Source organism: Alligator mississippiensis, unplaced genomic scaffold (genome assembly GCF_030867095.1).
Source record: "Alligator mississippiensis isolate rAllMis1 unplaced genomic scaffold, rAllMis1 scaffold_21, whole genome shotgun sequence".
NCBI lineage: Eukaryota > Metazoa > Chordata > Crocodylia > Alligatoridae > Alligator > Alligator mississippiensis.
In genome coordinates this window covers 190838-210325 of record NW_026775376.1, presented here as the reverse complement: position 1 = coordinate 210325, position 19488 = coordinate 190838, and the positions used below count along the sequence as shown (strand labels likewise).

The 19488-nt window shown below is 50.6% G+C and overlaps 1 long non-coding RNA gene across 1 annotated transcript; it reads right to left on the bottom strand.

Moving 5' to 3' along the window:
• Nucleotides 1–244: 244 nt before the first annotated feature.
• Nucleotides 245–16040, bottom strand: LOC132247322 (uncharacterized). The gene is made up of 3 exons (XR_009458628.1): nucleotides 14631–16040; nucleotides 6942–6962; nucleotides 245–5825 (listed from the first exon to the last, which is right to left on the bottom strand). It is a non-coding gene; the product is annotated as an uncharacterized LOC132247322 (long non-coding RNA).
• Nucleotides 16041–19488: the final 3448 nt, after the last annotated feature.

Here is a 19488-nt window from a genome sequence, read left to right as displayed (position 1 = left end):
TTGCCTCTTCTGTAAAAAAAATCCCCAAAAAAATCAGAAAGCAGAAAGAGCTACTTTAATGTAACTTTATACTTCCTGGGGATCAGTGTGAAGAAAAAAAAAGAATGACTTTCAGGCTGGCCGTGTACAGATGAGCGTGGTGGTGCAGCATGTCGTGGAAAAACACATGTAGACTTTGGGGTCAGGTTAGTAGAAGCTTTATTCAGATCCACGGTACCGTGGGAAAGAGCTCAGAGTACATGGATTCACCTGCACTACAGAGAGGTCTCCGCCTCCAAAACTGAATCATGCAGTTTATATACGCTTTTAAAAAACAGACTGTTACACAGGACATAATTGCCAAAAAAAAATTCTCAGAGAAAACAGTCAAAGACAACTAGCAAGCACTCTGTTTTCTCAGGGAGATCAAGCACATACTTTTTTCTGCTATCTTCAAGGCCACGGTGAGCGAAGCAGTTGCAGGGGCGTTACAAAGAACAAACACTTTCCCTTATCCACTCTAGTATGCAGAGCCAGCAATTCCCCACAAAGCGGTTATGTCATCTTATAACTTGTATGATCAAAATTTAAGGCATTTATTTTTTCTGATTCCACAATCCCCGCTTTGAGACTCTTTAGTCTCACTTTAGCCTTGAACTTCCATTCTTATGAGTCCCTCTATTTCATCTTGCAGCCTTTCATGTTTTTTTTCAATCTGCTCACACTTGTGTAACACCACTATTCTAGACTCTGCAGTGTGTTTTTTTTGCCTTGCTAAAGCTTTGCCTGCTGGCTTTTACGCAGCAGAGGATTAGTTGCACTAAGACATAAAACATTATCAGAACTATTAAGACAAACAATATTTCATACAGGATTTTCTTGCCAAGGTTCCTAAATTTGGGAACCAGGAGGTTAACCAAGACCACATTCCTTTCATATTCCATTGATTAATTTGGTGAAGTTCGACAACTTCTTTTTCAATAATCTCAGCTTGATTTTTAAGGGCACTAGAGGCATCAGGAATATATATATATACACAGCATTCAGATTTTATCAGGGCACATACTTTTCCTTTACTGGCGGTGGAGGTGGAGGAGGTAGGTTGCTATATCTTCTGCTCCACCAACCTGGCAACTTACCAGTATGGATTTTCTCATTGAATTCATCCTGGTTATACTGGGAACTCAAGCAGTCTTTTGGCTTTTGGTTCACGGGTAGGTGTGGGGGGGACAGAGGGGAGGAGGCATCTGGGCTTTGCTGGTTGCCTCCTCCTCTCCTTCCTGCTCCATGTGTCAGGATGTTCTTAAACAGGGAGCAACAGGGAGCCTGTCTGTTGGTGCCTGGAGGGGCTGGTGCCTGGCTGGTGTCTGCGCTCTCTGGAATATTCCAGGCCTGGCTGAGGTTGCTGCTGCCCTCCCTGCGGCCTCAGGGATGGAGCCATGAAGCCGCTTCCTGGAGAGAGGGAGCTGAAGTGACAGAAGCCATGGCCCAAAGACAAAGTAGTACAGAGGTCTGAGCAAGAGCTGCCACACACAGGCGAAAGAAACAGCTGGGCACAGACTGGGTTGCAGCTGAGGGAGGGGATGCACGTCAAAGAGAGAGCCCAGAGGTGCCAGGAGGAAGCAACAGGCAGGGAGACACACTGGCTGCGTGGTGGGAGAAGCAGCCCAGAGGCAGGACATCCTGGGGGCTGTGTGTGGCTGGAAACAAGCTGGGAATGGGAAGCACAGAACAGCCTCCCGCTGCCTCATCCAGCTGTGCTCAGGACCCCATGGACAGGATAGAGCCAAGGGAATCCCCGCGGTAGCTCTGGGTTCCCTTGGGGATGCTTTATCAGCAATAATGCAGACCTCCCCACCCACCCCTGCAGCCTGCATGGGACATGGTGGGTGTTGGCTTCACCTTGGTCTAGGCTGGGGTGAAGGTGGTATTTCAGTGTGCTCCCTCATACCTGTCCAGGCCTAACTTTGGTCTGGGGCAGAGGTAGTGTGATGCTTGCTGGATGACCAGAGCCAGGGAAGAGGCAGGGAAAATCGTCTTTGCCAGCCCCCGCTCCTCCCCAGGCTGGCCCCTGCTCTGTCACTGTTGTGGTACTGGGACGGGGGTGCTCAGGCTACATGCTGGGCACCAGGGAGTGGCACCCGCACCTTGCAGCCAAGAGCCCTTGGAGACCAGCTAGCAGAGCATTGCCCCAGAGGGCTTCAGTGAGGCTCTGCTGCCCCTGGCAGGCATTCAGGTTGGTGACCAGGGTGGGCTTGATGCCCCATCTGGCCAATCCCCCTGGCAGGGAAGCCTGTTGCAGCTGGTAGCTGGAGCATCTCCTCTTCCCTCCTCCTTCCCCAGCCTACAGTCAAGCTCCACAGACAGCCCCAGCACCTGCTCAGATGGCAGATCTCTTCTCAGCCCCGCAGCCCCCACTTCAGCCATGCCTCTCCCACAGGATCCTCTTTCCCAACCCCAGCACCACATCCTTTCCTCGTCTTCTGTGCTCTGCCCTGGGCCCTCCTTCCCCATCATGCTGCTGCTCCCCCACCCTGCACTGCCCGATCACACTTTGTGTCCATCTCCTGGGCTGTCCCCTGAGCCTGGAGCAAATGCCCTTATCCTGGCCACAAGCAACCTCCTCTTCCTCCTGTCTCAGCCCCAAACCCCAGACCTCCCAGCAGTTTCCCTAGTACCAATTTTCCATCCTTTACTCCTGGGATGGTTTAATTCACATCCATGGGGCACTGCCAGTACAGAGCATCGGGACAAGGCCCTATGGGTCTCAGGTCTCCTCCAGCCCAACGGCTGTGACAGGGACCCTGGAGATCTGGGCTCTCCTCCCCAGCCCTCTCCCAGAGATTGAGTTGCACCCCCCGCCCACTCCAGGGTCGTTTGTGTCCTGCCCACAGGAAGTGAGGATATTGGGCTGCAGGTGTAGGGCCAGAAACCTGGGAGATCAGGGTCCCCTCCCCTGCTCTGACACTGTGTCACCCTGGACAAGTCTCTGGAGCGCCCTGGGTCTCAGTGGAGAGACGATCATCGGCCATCCCTTGTCTTTCCAGAGTCTCTACATCAGAAGCCCCTCGAGCTTGTCTCCTACTCTGTGTCTCCACAGCTGTGAGCACAGGAGGGCCTGATCTCAGCTGGGATCTCCTGGCACTGCTGGAAGAAATAGCTAGACACTGAGAGCCAGATCCTGCCATAGGCACTGATGCTGAGCAGCACCTCGCTCCTCACATTAGGTGGAGTCACAGTGCCAGCACCTGGCAGGATTATGACATGGAAGTGCAGGGACTCTGTGCTGCTGCGATGCCCTGTGCGCTGCAGGCAGTCACAGGGCATTGTGCTGCCCCTGCACTGCTGCCTTCTCCAGGACAGAGGCACCTGGTAGCTGAGCCTGGGGTGGCAGGGCTCTGGGTCCTGGGGCCTTACAGTTCTGGTGGGTGAGGTTTGGACACCCTGTTCCTCACCCTAGCAACCTGAGGGCATCCAGCTCTCCCCTGTTCTCCATCCAGTACCTGCCACTGCATCACACACAGAGGGAGTAGCGTATCCAGCAGACACAGCCAGGGCTGGGGTCAGCACGGACTAGCTCAGCACCTCACTAGCAGGAGGCAGCAGAGCCGCCCGGGAGGGCAGCTGTAGCAGATTCTGATGGTCTCCGTGTTTCCCAGAGCAGGGCCCCTGGGTCTGAATGGTCTGTCTCCTTGTGCTTGTGACCCTGCCAAGCAGCACCCCTGGGAGTCAGGAGGCAGGGTAGAAGCTAACACTCCTGGGGAGAGGGGCCAGGAGGGCTTGTGGAAACGTGGCTTCACTCACCTGCATGTCTTTGTGCCTTGGCAAGTCCCAGAAAAGGCAGAAACCAGAGTTCAGACAAACAGGAACAAACCCCATGGGACACAGATCAGTGAGCAAGACATTGCAGAGACCAAAACCAGCACTTTCCCAGCTTTGGTGGAGAGTCCCGGGGAAGAATAGAGGGAGAGAAAATGAAAACAGATCAGCCAGTAGCTGTGATCCTTACTGAGAAAGCAGCCTCTGCTCTACATACAATCAGTGCTGGCTTCAGCAGGAATGCAGCCTGGGAGCAGATGGCAGGACTGGGTCCCCAGTCCACAGTTAGGGCCTCTGACCTATAGCACTTGTCCTTTGATGCCCTCCCACTACCAGCCCTACAAGACAGTGGGGCTGCCCCTGTGGGTGTCACTCACAGGTGCCAGGGAGGCAGAACCGGACAAAGAGCAGACCCTCCTCCTGCTCCAGCCCCTTTGTGCAGAGATGGGGCAGACAGGCTGGTCCTTACTGCATATGTGAGCAGTGCTTCGGTGCAAGTAGGGCTCAGCTGGCACAGGGCAGTGTAATCAGCACCTGTGCAAGCTGCCACCCGCTATTCTGGTGTGGGTGTCAGGACAGGGGCTGTGCTGGGGTAGATCAGGGTACTCTCCCCTCCCCAGGGACCACAGTCAACTGGGGTTGGGCATAGCAGTCCCAGTGGCTGTCTGAGAGCATTGAGACTCAGCGGTACGGCCAGGAGCATCTCGAGAGTGAGGCCCCATTCCTGCTCAACCATTCTGTTACGAGGCCTCTCTGTTGATGGGAAAGGAGCAGTTTGATTTTCAGGGTGCTTTCAATGAAGTCTGTGTCAGTAAAGCCAGAAAAGGCCATTTACCTCCCACTGTCTTGTACCTTGCTGCAAAAAGTGAGAAAAAAAAAAAGAAAGTGAATGTGGATCCCCACAGACTCTCTGTCCCCAACACAAAGGCAGCAGCCCCTGTCAGACACAGCTTCCCCGTATGGAAGCTGGGAGCAAATTGACATCCAGAGGTTAAAGGCAGAAGTAAGCAAGCAGCAAGGATTTTGGGGGGGTAGGGTGATATCTTTTATTGGATGAACTGTACAGCTGGGATAAGGGAGACCTGGAAAAATAATGTCTTGTGTTCAAAAACTTGCCAAACTTCATCCCAGCTATGCAGTTGGCCCAATAAAAGGTATGAAAACCAAAATTTCCCAGCTCTCACATAATGCCTGGACCATCACAGGTAGAACATCACTGCAGCACCTCCCAGGACAGAAGTTGACACAACAGTAGACAATGTGTGTAAGGGTCCTCTGTGCAAGACCTGTCTGTGTGCACATGTCTTCTTCTGGTCCCATGGCCCCAAAAGAGAACAGGGCTCCCCACAAGACTGACATCTTTGTGGGCTCCAGGGAAAGGCCGTGCTTAAGCCTTGAGGGGCAGAGTCTGAGAGGCCTGTCCTGCTCCCAGGCAGGAGGCAGCACAATGTCAGGTCCAGCACTCAGAAGAGGATGCTACACACAGAACCTGCACCCTATGCAGATGCCTAAATCCCCTGAGCTGGAGACAATGACTGGAGGCCAACATGGCAGTCAGGTGAGCAGGACAGTTCTGGGGGAAGCGAGGAGGGCATTTCTCTTGTTTCCAGACAATACGGTCGCTGGTATCTATCAGCAACAGTGACCCAACTCTTAGTGGTACAGGGAGGGCCGCACACCTTGGCCTCTCCCCCAGGCCCCACAGCTCTGACACTGGCTCCGCTGGGGAGGCTCCAGCAGGGGATTTACCAGCCCCAGGACAGCACATGGGTCTGACCCTGCTTGTGCTGTGTGGGGAAGGCAGCAGCAGTCACACTGCCCAGGACTGCCCCCAACAGGCACTGTCAACATGGGTGGGGCCTTGGAGCATCCTCAGGTTTGAGCCCATTCATATACAACTGTCCTTGTTAGGAGTCCTCTCTGGAGATGGGGAGGGATGTGTGGTTGGTTTTCCAGTTGTTTTCAGTGGGGGCAGGGGGTCAGTGAAGCCAGTCAAGGGCACTTACCCTCCATTGCCCTGTGACTCCCTGTAAAGGGAGAAATAACAAGAATTAATATGTGGAGCCTAACTAATTCCCTGGTCCCATCCCACACAAGGGCAGCATCCCCCTGTCTGCACTACAGGACCTGGGAGCAAGTTGCCACCCGGGGCAGAAGTACATACGGGACAAGGAATTTTTGTGGTTGGGTTGATATTTTTTCTTGGATGAACTGCACAGCTGGGATAAAGGAGACCTGAGGAAGAAAGTGTTGTGTTCAAAGGTTTGTCTAACTTGATCGCAGCCATGCTGTCCATCCAATAAGAGATATCACCCCACAATTCCCTGCCTCTCACATAATTCCTGGACCATCATGGCTACAACATCACTTTGACTCCACCCAGGACAGAAGTCAACACAGAAGAAGTGAGCATTCAGGTGTGTATTCAGGGCCTCTGTGCAAGGGCAGTCTGCAAGCACCCATGTTCTTCCTGTCCTCTTGGCCTGAAGGACAGGGCTCCTGAGAAGGTTGCCATATTGCCAGGCACCAGGGAAAGGCTCTTATAAAGCCTTGAGGGGCAGAGCCTGTGGGGTCCATCCTGGTCCCAGGCATGAGGCAGTGGTGTGAGGTCCCAGGACTCTGCAGAGGATGCGAAACAGAATCTGCACCCCACGCAGGTGCCTCAAGCCCCTAAGGTGGAGGTAACGACTGGGGACAGCATGGCAGTGAGGTGAGCAGGACCATTGTAGGGGGAAAGTGAGTCTGTTTCCAGACTGTGGAGCCCCTGGTCTACATCAGTAACAGTGACCCAATGAATGGTGGCAGAGGATGGGTCCCACACCTTGGCCTCTGCCCAGGCCCCACAGCTCTGACCCCGGCTCTGCTGGGAGAGTCCAGCAGGGACTTTCCCAGCCCCATGACAGCACATGGGTCTGACCCTGCTTGTGCTGTGGGAAAGGCAACAGGGGTCACAGTGCCCAGCACTGCCCCAAGCAGACACTGCAAACATGGCTCAGGTCATGGACTTCATGCAGGGATGGGCCCATTCACACAGAACTGTCCCTGCTAGGAGGCCTCTCTGGAGGTGGGGAGGGATGTGTGGTTGGTTTTCTGGGAGTTTCAATGAGGGCAGGCAATCAGTGAAGCCAGTAAAGGGCACTTACCTGTCGTTGCCTTGTACCTCCCTGTAAAGGGATAAAGAATAAGCATTAATGCAGAGCTCAACTAATTCCTGGTCCCATCTAAGACAGGGGCAGCGTCTCCCTGCCTGCCAATACAGACGATGGGAGCGAGTTGCTGCCTGGGTAAGAAAAATGTGAGTAGCAAGGATTTTTGTTGAGTAGAGTAAGCCTGAAGACAAATGCCTTGTATACAAAAGCTTTTTAACTAGATCCCAGTACTCAGTGCACCTAATAAAAGCTATCACCCCCAAATTTCCTTATGTCTCGCATAACTCCTAAACCATCATAGCTACAATATCACTCTAACACCATCAAGGACAGAAGTCGCCACAGAAATAGACAATGCGTGTTCACGTTGCCTATGCAAGGCTGTTTTGTGCACGCTTGTGCTCTCCCTGCCCCATGGCCCCAAAGGAGTACAGGGCTCACCAGAAAGCTGCCACCTTAGCGAGCCCTGAGGAAAGGCTGCGCTTACGCCTTGAGCGGCATAGTTGGAAGAGTCACGTCTGGTCTCAGGGGAGAGGCAGGTGGAGCGTGAGGTCCCAGCACTCAGGAGTGGATGCTGGACACAGGATCTGCAACTCGTGAGAGCCAGAGGCAGTGCCCGGACTCTTTGCAGACTCCAGGAGTTGAAAGCACCGGTGCCCCAGGGCAGTGGGAGCCAACAAAATACCCGGGTGAGCCAGGTGGTTGAAGAGGGCATGAGGACAGTTACCCACGACTCCCAACTGGGGTTTCTGGGTTACACCGGTGACAGTGATGCACCTTGTTATGGCACAGGGAGGGCGCACACCCTGACCTCTGTCCAGGAGCCACAGGTGTAACGCTGCCTCTGTTGGGGTTTGTCCACCTGGGGCCAAGCAGCCCTGTGACAAAACCCCAGGCTTTGCGCAGATCCCCTGGGCACAGGGAAGGGCTCCCTGGCTGCAGGACAGACTCCAGCCCCTTCTCAGCCTGATCCCTGTAGCTCCCTCCCTACCTCTCTTCAGGGACTGGAGTCAGGGGCCCATGTGGGCCCTTTCAGTCCCGTGTCACCTTGTCCTGCTCCCTTTCCTGCTCATCCTCTGAGCTGACCCAGCTCCCCCTGGCTCCTGGCATTGGGCCGAGGAAGGTGAAGTGTGCCCCGCAACAGAGCCATCAGCATCCCTGGATCATACAGCTGCACCTTCAGAAATGTAATATACCTCATCCAATGTACCAAATCCCCTGGTGGAAAATACATAGGAGAGACCAAACAACAACTGTGCACCAGAATGAACGCACACCAGAAATCCATCAAAGACAGAAATACCCAATTACCGGTGGGGGCACATTTCTCACAAGAAAGCCACTCTCTCTCCAATCTCTCAGTCCTGATCCTCAAAGGAAACTTACACAACACGTCCTAGAGATGAGCCTATGAACTCCACTTCATCAACCTCCTGGATACTAAAAGTCATGGACTAAACATAGACATTGGATTTTTGACACATTATAATCTGCCTGGCAACTGACTCCCCAGCCCAGCCCCTGACCTCTTTACTTTTCATCCCATCCAGGAAGAGCGCACACCGACTGCTGAAACCTCCTTAGCCTGACGAAGGGTTTTTGAACCGAAAAGCTTGCTTAATAACTATTCTCCAATATTTGGGTTAGTCTAATAAAAGATATCAGATTCACCCGAGGAACCTTGTCATTTGAGTGAGGCATTGACCTGGGCTGGACACAGGGGGGGGGCTCCATCCTAGGCCAAGCCCTGGCTTTGTGGCTAGTCTCTGACCCTAGTTGTGAAGATGAGGAGAACCTGCCGCTTGGAGCAAGGTGGAGGAGATGAAGGGGAAAAACAAGATGGTTTCAGTCTGCCATTTTGTTTGTGAGCAAGTCATGTAGCCAGGTCATGACCTTGCTGTTACAGGCTGGTTTAAACTCTTTCCCCCCCCCTCTTTCTCCAGTAAGAAGTTGAAGACATGTGCAGACTTGTCTGTGTCATGGCTAATGTTGATTGGTTTATACTGTTGCTATGCTTATGACATCACATTTTCTATATTACCCCCTCACTGCCTATGTTCAGAGTCAGACCTCATGGCAAAATTCTGAATTCGTGTATGACTCATGTAGATTGGACAAAAGTAGAAATTTGCAAACAAAATCCTGACGAGCATCCAGCCGATTTTCAAAATCGACTTTGTGCAGCAATCCAAAGACATACTGGCATTGATCCTGCTGCAGACAACATGCGAAGGTTGATAGTTACCACCTACGTAAAGAATTTACAGCCGAAGTTACAAGAAAAATTACAGCAGTTGGTTCTAGGCTGGAAAAGAAAACAAATGACTGAAATTGTTCAGGCATGTATCGATTTATGGGAACAACAGCAGGCGGAAAAGGAAAAAAGAAAAGAACTTAAGGACTAACCTAATGGCTTTAAAAATCCAGAATTTAGAACAAAAACGGCGTACTGATCCTCGCCCATACACCCAACCTCGCAAAGACTTTTATCCTGGGGCCCCAACGTCCGATCAGAGCTCTCACCCAAATTTTAGCTGCAGACCAAGTGCACCTCCTTTTCAGCTGCATTCCCAACGTGGACCGCATCCAGATGATATTTGCAATTATTGCAAACAAAAAGGACATTGGAAAACAAACTGCCCAAACCGGCCTCAACCAGTCTGCTCTCTAGCTTCCCACTCTCCAAAATCTCCCCAGTGACGGTTTTCAGAGGCTTCTGTATCTCCTGACTGGGCCTTACTAAATTCTCTTATAAAAGCCTCTGAAGACGCTAGTGTAACCATAGTGGTCAATGAACAACCTCATGATTTCTTAGTAGATACGGGAGCCTCTATGTCCACTATAAAGTGTGAGGAAGCTAAGGAACTTGTGCCTACAACTAAAATAGTTAATGCAATTGGAGTAGGGGGTCAGGTCATTCCACATGTATACGCTAACCCTGCTCTAGTTAAAATAGGACCTCTGTCTGCTGAACATGCCTTTTTGTTAAGTCCTACTGCTCCAGTAAACTTGTTAGGAAGAGACTTGCTGTGTAAATTAGGTGCCACAATCTACTGTTCCCCTGAGGGTATATATTTAGATCTGCCCTCTGATCAGACCCAAAATTTAATGCTCTTGTTCTCTACAGACCCTGAGAATAACCAAATAGATGGAGACTCCTCCAACTCCCCATCTCTTTTGGACGTTTCAGAGTCCTTGTGGGCTTCCCACCTCAACGAAACGGGGAAACTCTTGAACATTGAGCCAGTTCAGTTAACATATAATGCATGCAAACCTTTTCCTGCAATAGATCAGCATCCCCTTTCCCGCGAAGCTGAAGAAGGTATCGCCCCGGTCATTGATGCTCTTTTGCAACAGGGTGTTTTAATCCCAACTCGCTCTCCCTGTAACGCTCCTATCCTACCCGTGAAAAAGCCAGGGAAAACAGATGAGCATGGAAAACCTGTTTAATTTTTCTTAAATCTTGTACAAAACGATAATCAATTTGTTGTCCCTTTGCATCCTGTGTGCCTAATCCCTCTACCATCCTTAGCATGATTCCCGCCTCTGCTACTTTTTTTTTTTCTGTTGTTGATTTATGTTCTGCCTTTTTCTCTATCCCAGTACACCCTGACTCCCAATTTTTTTTTGCATTTACCTACAAAGGAAGGCAATATACGTGGACACGTTTGCCTCAAGGGTTTACTGAAAGCCCTTCTATATTTCCCTCAAGCGTTAAAAAAGGATTTAGATACTATAGTTTTGCCTTGTAACTCAGTACTTATTCAGTATATTGATGATCTTATGGTTGCCTCAGAAAGCAAAGTTGCCTGTGTTACAGACACAATTCAGCTCCTGAAATGTTTAGCCCAACAAGGTCATAACGCTTCTAAAGCTAAGTTGCAGTTCTGTCAGCCAAAAAGCTATATATCTAGGGCACGAAATCTCCAAAGTACGTAGACATCTAACCGCAGATCGCATTTCTGCTGTTCTTTCTCTCCCCAGACCCGCTACCAAGAAGCAGCTTAGAGGATTTTTAGGCTCTGCATCTTATTGTCGGTAATGGATACCTAACTTTTCTTTACTAGCTAAACACTTAAACGAGCTTACTAAGGATGATTCTCCTAATAACCCTCTCCCATGGACCGAGCACCATGAACAAGCCTTTGTTAGCCTAAAAACTGCACTAGTCTCTGCACCAGCATTGGGATGCCCTGACTATGATAAACCCTTTACACTATACTGTCATGAAAGAGAAGGTGTTGCTGCTGGAGTCCTAACCCAACCTTTTGGTTCTTCTTACAAACCAAGTGCTTACTTTTCTTCCTTGCTTGACCCTGTTGCTCAAGGATTTCCACCTTGTTTGCGTGCTGTAGCTGCTGCTGCATCACTTTTAGAAAAAGTCAGCAGCTATAGTTTTAGGATCTCCCCTTACCCTTGCTGTTCCCCATGCTGTCTCTGCCTTGTTAAATCATGGGAAAACTCAACACTTGTCCTCTCAAAGTTTATCTTCTTATGAATGCACTATTCTAGCTGCCGATCATGTTACTATTGGTCGTTGTAATTTTTTAAACCCTGCTTCTTTTACCTTTACCGCACGATGGAGATACTCACTTGTTAAATCATGACTGCATTACTCAGACAGATCAGGTATTCACCCCGCGTCCAGATCTCACAGATACGCCTCTAGTTAACCCTGATTGTATTTTTTTCGTAGACGGCTCATGCAAAAGAGACGCGACTGGGCAACTTCGTGCTGGTTTTGCTGTATGTTCACCACATGCAGTCATTGAAGCTCACAGTCTTCCTGGTAGCCGGAGAGCGCAACCCGCTGAACTAATAGCCTTAACCCGTGCTTGTATTCTAGCTGAAAATAAGTCTGTTAATATTTATACTGATTCCCATTATGCCTTTAAAGTGTGCCACTCCACAGGTCAGATTTGGAAGCATCGTGGATTCCTTACCTCTTCTGGGTCTCCTATTTCTCATGCTCCTTTAATTAATGCCTTGCTGGATGCCATTTTACTCCCTAAACAGATTTCCGTTATGCACTGTAAAGCTCATACAGGAGGTTCTGATGATGCGAGCCAAGGAAATGCTTGTGCAGATAAACATGCGCAGCATGCAGCCCTTGATGGTACCCCACTTGCCATTCCCTTTTGTCTAGTCCTTGATCTTTCAACCTCTAACATTTCTCTTCTCCAGGATGCAGCTCCAGAATCAAAAAAAACGCGAGTGGCTTTCTGCCGGCTGTATCTTACATTCTGATACCTTGTGGAAGTCTCCTGATGAGCGCATCATTCCCCCTAAAACCCTTGTCCCTCATCTTGCACGCGCATCCCATGAAATGGGACATGCGTGCAAAAAGGGGGGTAGCAGAAAACATTTTAAGATACTGGTATGCACCCACTATACACGCAGAAGCGAAAAGGATCTCACAAACTTGTACAATATGCTTGCAACATGGAATTAGCAAACCCACATATGTCCAGGCTAGTGCCACTCCCTGGTCTTATGGACCATTTCAAAACTTACAAGTAGATTTCATTGATTTACCGCCTAGCAAAGGGTTCAAGCATGTCCTTGTCATTGTGTGTCACTTCAGTGGGTGGACAGAAGCTTACCCCACTAGAAGAGCAGATGCAGTCTCTGTAGCAAAGAAATTAATGACCAAATTGATTCCACGATTTGGCATACCACTTACATTAGATTCAGACCAGGGACCGCATTTTACTTCTCAAATCAAAAAGGTTCTTAGTAAAGCTTTAGGATTTTCATGGAAATTTCATACACCCTATCATCCAGCAAGCTCAGGGAAGGTAGAACGCATTAACCGAGATATTAAATCAAAATTACCCAAACTTTGTAAACAAACTGGACTTTCTTGGCCTGACATTCTTCCGATTGTGCTAATGCACCTCAGGAACATGCCTAATAGAAAACACGGACTTACGCCATATGAAGTTTTATTTGGTAGGCCTATGAATGTGGGTTTAAACCCTATCAAAGAGATTAAAGCAGTAGATCTGTTAGAAGGTCACGAAAGTGTGTTAAGTTATTGCAAAGGACTCATGAAGACTGTCAAAGCTTTGTTTTTACAGGTCAGTGCAGCTTTACCCATTCCAACTGATGTCTTTGAAACCTAGTGATTGGGTCCTAGTAAAGGAATTTTGCCGAAAAGACTGCCTGCAACCTAGATGGAATGGACCCTATCAACTCCTGCTAACCACTAATACTGCCGTAAAGGTTGATGGAAAGTCTGCCTGGATACAGGCATCTCATTGCAAAAGGACATTAACGCCAAAGAAAGAAGAACAAGTCAACCCAGAACCAGCCCAGTTGGAATTAGATCCCACTCAAATGGAAACTGAGGAAGAAGGTCTCCAAGAAACGAGTGCGGATACCCCTCACCTTGTTGAGTCCCCTCACAACCATAACCTTCGTCCTAGAAGACAAGCCAAGAAAAGGTAACTGCTCAGTGCTATTAACACCAAGGTGAACTCAGACAACGAAACCCAGAAGAATTGCCTGCAGAGGCAAGCCAAAAAATACTTGCCAACATGACTACTAAGTTTATTATGGCTACAGTGCTACTTAATTTAGCCGTATTAGGTGCCCCCAACGCATACCTTGGTCTGCTACAAAAGGTATCAATAGCTCTAAATGCCTCAGATTGCTGGATGTGTGGTCTTAGTCCTAGGGCTTATAGCAAAGGATTTCTTATGATACCTCACCCCTTGAGTTTAGAAAATTTAACTGTGCGGTGGGCAGACCCAAATAATGCCACTTGGACTGATGCAAGGTACCTTATGGCGATTCCTTTACAGGGAGAGATGTGTTAGGTACGCAACTACTCCCAACAAAAATGTTATTCAGTGGGAAATAGTAGTTGTAAACATTATGATATGGGAAAAGGAGTGTGGATGAACAATCATACTAAAGAGAGAACATGGTGTCAAAGTTTTAATGGATAGTATAGTCCAAATAACCAGACTACCGGAACTGGCGCAATATCCTGCAAACCAATGAAGTGGTCACATATCACCATATGGGAATGTTTTATTTTAGGAGGGCATTGCTATAGAGATGGCACCATAAAGTCAGCATCTCCTGACAGTTTGGGAAGGCCATCTCCTATTGGAGGTCGGTTTACCCTAGACTGGTATGATGGCTCCTTTAGTAATAACCAGGCCCTGCAAGAAACCTATTGGGTATGCGGGACTAAAGCCTAATATCACCTACCGCCAAATTGGTTCGGATCTTGTTATCTAGCTTGGCTAACCCCTCCAGTCAGAGTTACAAAGGTTCTGCCTCCGGGGCATCACCGAAATAAAAGAGAAAGCCCCAAGGTAGCAGATCGAGAACAAGATGCGATAGCTACCCTTGAAACTTATAAAATCCTTTAACCGTGGGAAAAGGAATAGGGTGTTCTGTAGCAGGAATAATTCCACTAATTACTGGTCCAGCTATCTCCTGTTTGGGAAGATATACCCTGTGACTACAAGCAGTAGTTGAAATATTGGCCCTAGAAACTGAAACTGCCATAGCCAGTCTGGGAAACGCTATAAAGATCATAGCCCGAAATCAAGATAATTTATGACTAGTGGTTATGCGGAACCGATTAGCCCTTGACTATGTTTTAGCATCTGAAGGGGGTGCCTGCGCTGTAATAGGCCAAGAGTGTTACACTTATGTAAACAGTACCTTTGAATTAGTAGATGTCACGGTGGGGTCCTTCAGGAGGGCCGTGATCTCCTCGAGGTCCCTCGCTCCGTGTCAAGGCCAGCCCAAGGCACCCTCTAATTCTCGCCCGCCATGTCTTGCTGGTAAATATAAGGTTGGGAGGCTGCCTATGACTCCCTGGGCACGGCTACTTGGGACCTCTGTCCCCACGTGTTCCTGGACCCCTGGGGGTCTCCCGATACGGTGGGTGTTCCCCGGACACTCTAGCCGTATGGGCTATGTGTGGCTCCTACCACCCCTAATACCACGCCCCAAGCCTCGCTGATGTGAAAGACGTTGTTAAGTTAAAATACACGTATGCCCACTCTTGGGCCTTCTCTACAATAGACTAGTCCCCTCTGGGACGTCCTCTCGAGCCACCGGTCTTTTTGGGCCCACCCCACTACCACCCTTCCTGATACGGGCTCACCGCACTGCTACTCCCCGCCCTCTCGGGGGCAACCGCAGCACCTTGCCCTTCTCTGGGTTTTCCGCGATGCTAGCCTGTTACCGGGCTCCTCAGAATCGCCCCGCTCTAGGGCTCCTCAGTAATCACCCCTCCCTGGGGCTGGGGTCTATGCACCCCGCAAGAGATGCCCTTGCTGGCGTCTGCTGCGCCCATCCTGGGCTTCCTAATATGGCGCTCCCCCTCTTTGGGGCTCGCCGTGCCCACACTGGGCTTCCCAATAGTTCAATATGGCACTCCCCCTCTTTGGGGCTCGCCGTGCCCACCTCGGGCTCCCTGATAAAAATCGCCCCTCTCTCTGGGGCTGGGGTCTACGTGCCCTGCACACAACCCGGGGTCTTCGTTCCCCGCCCGCAACCCACTGGTTGCGCTCCTTGCCGCCAGTTGCTCCTGCACTGGCGCGTAAACTGCGCCTTCACTGGCGCTGTAAGAATGATGCGCCCTCCTGGCGCTAGACCGTGCCCTCACTGGCGCTGGGGCACCCCACCCCTATGGGGTCCCTATGAGAACACTGCGCCCTCCTTGGGCGCTGGGGCCCCCACACTCCTGTGGGGCCCTTTATGAGGACACTGCACCCTCTTGGCGCTAAGGCACCCCACACTTTCTGGGGTCCCTATGAGGCTCAGCCACTCCTCTCTGAGCTAACTGACCTCACGACTCTGCCCTGTAACTCTCAGGGCCTAGCGCGCCCTCACTGGCGCCAGGGCCTCACACTCCCTTGCGAGTCCCTGATGAGGCCTCCTCCAACCCCTACAGCCTCACCCAAACCTCCGGTTGTAATATCACAAATACAACTTCAAGCCTCCCGGCTGTAACTCAAAACACAACCCAAAGCCGCCTGGCTATAACTTAACATCATGGCTTAACTCCGCTCAAGCGGTACTTGCTGTTAGCCCCATGAGCTCCTGCCTCTCTGGCTGCTGGCAGAGAACTGCTAGCCTAGCCTCAGCCCTGGGCTTTATAAGGGCTAAGCCCTGCCCCCTACAGGCAGCTGGCTCCCCTTAGTTGCTCCGGCAACCCGCAGCTGTGCTTGTTACCCTGGCAACCCGCAGCTGTGCTCAATTGGCTCTGCCAGGGCTCTCTCCCTGGCAGTTTCTCCTCTCTGGGAGCAGGCACTGAGGTGCCCTGCGACAGTAGAAAACCAAGTTAATAATGCGATGGTTCATGCTGCAAAAGCCGCTGAAGCAGCCTTCGTTCCCAAAGATTCTTCAGTAGATTGGTTTGCTTGGTTAGATCCTAGGGAATTATTCAAAGGTCTGCTTGGGAAAATAATGTCTGCTTTGTGTATGGGTTTAATTTTAGGGTTAAGTTTGTATGTGATTGTGCAGCTAGTTTTATGTTGCACAAAGTTGTGTGTTAAAAAAGCTGAACAAACTATCTCATCTATTTCCAAAGAAACGGTTAAAAATATGATGTTAGAACTAGGAAATAATGAAATAGAGCAAGAGAAACTATGGACAGACCTGTGCCAAATAGAAATAGAGTGATCCTCCTTCGGAAGGATCAAAGGGGGGAAATGAAGGGGAAAAACAAAATGGTTCCAGTCTGCCATTTTGTTTGTGAGCGAGTTATGTAACCAGGTCATGACCTTGCTGTTACAGACTGGTTTAAATTAGGGGTTTTTTTTCTGTTTCTCCAGTAACAAGCTGAAGACATGTGCAGACTTGTCTGCATCGTGGCTAATGTTGATTGGTTTATACTGTTGCTATGCTTATGACGTCACATTTTCTATATTACCCTACACTGCCTAATGTTCAGGGTCAGACCTCATGGCAAAATTCTGAATTGGTGTATGACGCTGACCAGAAATGCATTCTTTATTAAACTAAGTCTTTAAACTTTGATTGGCCTGTTCGTTTGAGCCTCCGCCCAACGAACCTGGGGACGAAGTTTTCCCCCACAGCAGCCAAGTGGGTTTAGATTGGATCCCAAGAAGCACGTCTCCACTGTTAGAACAGGGAGGCCGTGGACTAGACGCCAAGGGAAGTGGTGGCTTCTCTGTCACTGGAATTGTTCCAGAAGATGTTGGATGGCCTGTGCTGGGGGATGATCTAGGTGTAGTGATGCTTGTGGTCTAGCACAAGGGTCTGCCTGGGCCTGAGGAGTGCTCATAAGGATGGGAAGTGACTCCTTTTCAGTTATGGTGCGAGGGCCCCCGGCTGTGACAAGAGCCTATGTTCCCTCTCTGCAGCTACATCCCCATGGGTTTGCTTCCCCCAGGGTAGTTCATGCCCTGAGTGCAGCCAGACAGGGTCTGTTGCCCCGTTATGAGCTCACAAGGACCCTCCCATTCTGACCTCACGATGATGTCACTCCTTGACTGTGGCCACCGTTGGTGCCCCTCTCCAGAGACCTGTCTCTGCCAGCCTGAGAGGCTGGTGTTGAATCCCTCAGGGCGGGGATCTCCCTCCCTTGTCTGCATGACAAAAGCCTGGTGCCTGGGAGGCGATGCTCTGGTCACCTGGGCAGGGGGGAAAGGCCCGGCCCTGCGCGCGGGCCCAGGTAGCCAGGGATGCTTGGTAGACTGGTTGGCTTGTGGCCAGTATTGGCAGCTTTGATTGGACCGGGCTACTGAGGTCAGAGAGGTTATTTAAGGGCCCGGGGCCAGGAAGAAGGCAGCCATTAGCCATGCGGTCATCCAGGTGAATCTGAAACTGTCTCTCTCCTCATCACCGCATGCTCCAAGAGTGATCTGCCTCCAGAGGAAACTCCAACCACCTCTGGATGATGCGAGTGAGTATGCTACTCGAGATCCGATTAGATTTTGAGCTTACAGTAATTCAGATGCGTGTTTAAACGACTACCTCAGCCATGCTGGTTTGCTCTATGGGATTCCTCTGATATTCCTCTGATATTATTCTACCTTTTACCCTGTTTCTGTCCTACCCCCTGTAATCAATAAAGTTCTCCTTTGTGACCGGTGTGGGAGACTTATTGAGGGGTGGGTCTAAGTTATGCCTAGGAGGGCCCTTAGGTCTGCGGACTAAGGGAGACTTCCCTAATCAGCCCCTGACTTGGGGAAGTGCCCCAAGTGCTTGTATTGGGTCTAGGACCCATTGGACGATCAGGCCTGTGTTCTCCAAGGTGCGCAGAGCCAGAATTGAGTCCAGAGCCTTGGATGGTGGCAGTGGGAACCCCAGGCTAGCGGGTGTGCTCCAGGGAAGGGGTCGGCCGGAAGGGAGGCACCCCAAGGGAGGCACTCAGAGCCTGAAGCGTGGTCGGGTGCAGGGTGGTGGGCGGCTCAACGCAGGAGCATCCCCTACTGGCCCGCCACACGTGGTGGTAGCGGTGGGATCCGAATACCCTGCTGTATTTGAGGCATAATTTGGGAAAAGAAATAGAGTCACTGAAATCCCTTGAGCAAACAATTTCTAATTTGGCCTCGGGTCGACTGGATAGGGTAGAGAGTCAGGATGGCGGACAAGTATGTCCGGATGACTGTGCCCGAACTGAAAGAACTGGCAAAAGAGAGAGGCCTTCACGTGAAGAAAGGGCTAAAGAAGGATGAGCTGATTAAACTCTTGTGTACCGGCGAGTCAGGACCAGCGTCAGCTTCACGCTCGCCAAGTCCTGAGCTCGACCCAGGAACACACCCCCGCTTGCCAAGCCCAGAGGCTGCCGGGAGATCACCCTCCGAGAGGGAGCAGCAGAGACTCCATGAGATACAGCTGAAAAGGATGGAGTGGGAAGACAAGAAGGAACAGCGCCGGCTGGAGGAGAAACAGCTGGAAGTGAAAAGGATGGAATTGGAGGCCCAGCGCGAGAAAGAGCAGCTGGCAATGAAAAGGCTGGAGCTGGAAGCCCAGCGCAAGAAGGAACGGGAACAACGACAGCTGGAGGAAAAGAGGATGCAGATGGAGCTCGAGCAGAAAAAGCTCGACGCTCAGCTCCATTTGCAGACCAACGGGGGAAACGCGAATCCTCCGCATGCGTCCGGGGAACAGCTCAAACTGGACGTCTCCGCCTTCGCTCGCTACCGAGAGGGAGACGATCCTGCGGTGTTCCTAAGCAACTTCGAAAGACAAGCCCAGCGGTGTAAGGTGCCGGAGGAAAAGATCATGATATACTTGTCTGCCCTGGTGGAAGGCGACATGGCGGTGGTCCTGAACAGCCTGCCCTCAGATGCAGCTGATGACTATAATGCCTTCAAAGCTGCAGTGTCTAAAAGGTTCCAGTTAGGACCAGAGTATTTTCGGAAGAAATTCCGGAATACGCTCCCACTTCCCGGAAAGTCATTGACTGATTATGGGGCCCTGTTGGAGGACACATGCCATAAATGGTTGGCCAAAGCCAAGGTTGACACTGTAGAAAAGACACGCCAGCTCATGGTGCTGGACCAATTCTATTATTGCTGTCCGAGAGAGGTTAAGACCC